At 53.5% G+C, this 3,384-nt stretch overlaps 1 pseudogene; it reads left to right on the top strand.

Moving 5' to 3' along the window:
• The first annotated feature begins 610 nt into the window (after positions 1-610).
• On the top strand, positions 611-1,777 carry LOC144164414 (tribbles homolog 2 pseudogene; annotated as a pseudogene).
• Positions 1,778-3,384: the final 1,607 nt, after the last annotated feature.

Below are 3,384 nucleotides of genomic sequence, written 5' to 3'. Positions count from 1 at the left end.
CTCAGCTCAACACACTGCGATTTAATGACATTCTACATGCGCTGAGAGCGAAATTGACTTCTGCGGTGAAGCTTCTAATTTACATAGATTTAGTGGCACCCATTCGCGGGTTACGCAAAATAGTGCACAATACCAGCCTGTTTGCGTGTATCCACATGAATTAGGACTAGTACCAATGCCGTGTCTCTATTTAAAACAGCGTTTTAGAGGTCATTCTTCCCCGAAAATTGTTGGTTGAAGTCGTTCGCCCCGGAGTCCTTCTAGCCTCTACCCCCACTCATGCGTCTCAGTGTGCAAGGGCTAGACAACTTCCACGGTACTATTACAACGTTGAACTACGGGGTCGCTCTCATAGATCACGATTACTTGCGTCGGATTGAGTTTGACAAGACTAACCCCGGCACTTGCCCACACAGACTGTAGTATACCACGCGGCATTTGCGGACGGCCGATTTCTGCGTGCACTCACTGTGTAGAAAGCGTACGCAGATCACGTGCCGCAGATGAGCAATTCGCGACGAGGTGCACTCATGCAGCACCTCCGAAGCACTCAACGTAATCGCAGCAGACTCCGATATACTCTGCGGTTAAAATGGGCACCCAGCAACTCATCGGCAGCCTGTTGAGGCCGTGTGCGAGGTTTTTGTGTGAGCGGCGGCGATCCGGGAGTGTGGTCGACATGAGTGTGGCGCGCCTTTCCGTGGATATCCAAGTGGCGCAGGAGAAGAGGCCGCAGAGCTTCGACAAGGCTCCCGATGGTGCGTGCTTGGGCAGCGCCGGCAGCCTCAGCCCGAACCTTCAGCCTGCCACGCCGCCCGTGTTCCCCTGCAACCGGGAGCCGTTTTCCGCCAGCCTCGTTGGCGGCCGGTACATTCTTTTGGACCAACTCGAAGGCAGTGCCATGTACAGAAGCATCAACGTGCAGACGCGGGAGGAATTTTCCTGCAAGGTGATCCCCCTTGACCGGTGGCAGCAGGCCCTGGCGGGGCACTTGCGGCTGGATGGCCAGGAGCACGTAAACCAGGTGGAAGAGGTGCTGCTGGGGGAGTCCCAGAGCTACGTCTTCTTCAAGCGCTCCTACGGCGACCTGCACTCGTACGTGCGCTCGAAGCGGCGCCTGCGCGAGTCCGAGGCCCTGAGCCTCTTCCGCCAGGTGGCCGCGGCCGTGCACGCCTGCCACAGCGCAGGCGTGGTGCTGCGCGACCTCAAGCTCCGCAGGTTTGTCTTCGAGGACCCAGAGCGAACACGGCTGAAGCTGGAGACCTTGGAGGATGGCGTAGTGCTGGAGGACTTCGAGGACGACCTGCTGAGCGACAAGCACGGCTGCCCGGCCTATGTCGGCCCCGAGATTCTGAGCAGCTCGACGAGTGGCCGCTACAGTGGCCGGGCGGCCGACTGCTGGAGCCTCGGCGTGATGCTCTACACTCTGCTGGTCGGGCGCTACCCGTTCCACGACAGTGACCCGAGTGTGCTGTTTGCCAAGATCCGCCGGGGACACTTCTCCGTGCCCGAGACGCTGAGTCCGCGAGCGCGCTGCCTCGTGCGGTCCCTCTTGAGGCGCGACCCTTCGGAACGCCTCTCCGCCCAGGAGCTGCTTTCCCATCCGTGGTTCACACTGCCCAGCAGCGGCCTGCACCGCGAAGGGTGCCTTATGAGAATGGATGCGGACCAAACTGTGCCCGAGCGTGTGCTGCTCGACTGATGCCGGCGCCACCTAGTCGATGGCTGGGGATCTCACTGCCGTGCTCTCCTGGAGGGGGCGAGCGGGGGCGGCAACCGCTGCGCGCTGGCGTCGACCCCCGTGAACCATTCCTACACACAAGCGCCGCCACGACCAGTGTGCGCGCCGCATTTGCCGCTGTGCTCCCCCCTCCGGGAACTGCCCCCCTTCGATCTGCGGCTGGCAGCTTGAACGTCGACTCTTCATCCTCAGCGCTTCCAAAGAGCCAACTAAGCTGCGTTGAGGACAGAGGTTCACCACAGCCAGGTCTCCCGCTGCTGCCGCTTCTGCCCGGTGGCAGCAGCTTTCCCAGGCTGCTCACGAAAACAGGTACAACACTTTTCGTAGCAGAACCGTTACTTTTGTAGAGATATATCGCATAAAAATGTTTTGGCTTCATTGATATGAACCAAAGACGCAATGTAGTTGGTCAGCGTATTTGAAAATATTCGACAAATACTTTCAAAAAGATGACTTCAAAGCTCTGAGCAACACCTGGGCCAGCAGGTGCGCTGTAGAAAACCATCTGATGTATATTAAATCATTCGGTCTAGATTGTTGCGGGCTGATTTGGTGGCGTGGGCAAACATTTTACGAGTGTTTTCAGCGTTCAAAAAATCGCTTGCGCCACCTACATGCTCCCTTTTCTTATTACCACGTGTGAACAAAATGAATGTGTGGGCTATAGCTGTCTATAATGTTCCTACTTGTGGCATGGTTGATTGATATCAACATTCCGTACAGCAGACATGAAAAACTGCACCGTTATAAAAAAATTAGACTACAAAATAATGCACCAGGTCGTTAGCTTCGGTTACCTCCGGACAGAATTCTCCTTTGCATATGTGGCTGAAGGCAATGGTGAAGAAGGCTGCGAGGTCCCACGACTCGTGGCGCCGTGCACCTAGTTGTGGGCGAAAAAACAAACTCCAGAAGCAGAAACCATAAATGCCGAAATGGGTACGAAATCCACCCCCGAATGCGGTTAACAGAAAAAACAGAACACGAAAATAAGAACTCGCTGTTAGTGTGAACAACCAAGTCAAGGAAAGATGAGAAAACCGTTACAGAAAAACTCTGATAACAGGAAATGTATTTCCTAGCTGCTAGCGAGAGCTCGAACACAACCAAAATAAAGCAAAAAAATTACGTCAAGGCCAACCAGCCGCCTGAAAATAAAATCAAATATAAGAAAAATAACTGTTTTATGAATCTAACAAGCAAATCAGATTATTTGTCAGTATAAAGCCACGAACCCCTCAAAAATCAACTTGGCTACGAAGCGTTTCCCGGACATGTGCGGTTGGAAAGCAACAAATCACAAAAACAGAACTCCTGCGCTGCTAGCCAACTAGTAGCGCGCTGTTGCCTCGCTGTCTGCCGAGACAGGTGGAAAGCGTAGGCATTAAAATTATGTCCCGCTGGCCTCTCCGGGTGTTTACCCATACACCAGTGAGCCACATCACACTGCACCGCAAACCAGTTTCCGACGTACCACGTTGTAATTACGTTTTAAAAAAAGCAATACACCGCATACCCTTTAAGAAAAAAAAACACACGATAGTTCTTGCAGCAACTCAAAATAACTACAGCAAAAAAAATTGGAAACCACTACTGCCTGTGCAAATCAAAACATGAGGGTGCATTAGGGGGTTGACCTAGGA

Source organism: Haemaphysalis longicornis, unplaced genomic scaffold, assembly GCF_048455015.1.
Source record: "Haemaphysalis longicornis isolate Haplotype H1 unplaced genomic scaffold, Haemaphysalis longicornis Haplotype H1 scaffold_13, whole genome shotgun sequence".
Classification (NCBI taxonomy): Eukaryota; Metazoa; Arthropoda; class Arachnida; order Ixodida; family Ixodidae; genus Haemaphysalis; species Haemaphysalis longicornis.
This window is presented reverse-complemented; position numbering and strand designations above follow the sequence as displayed.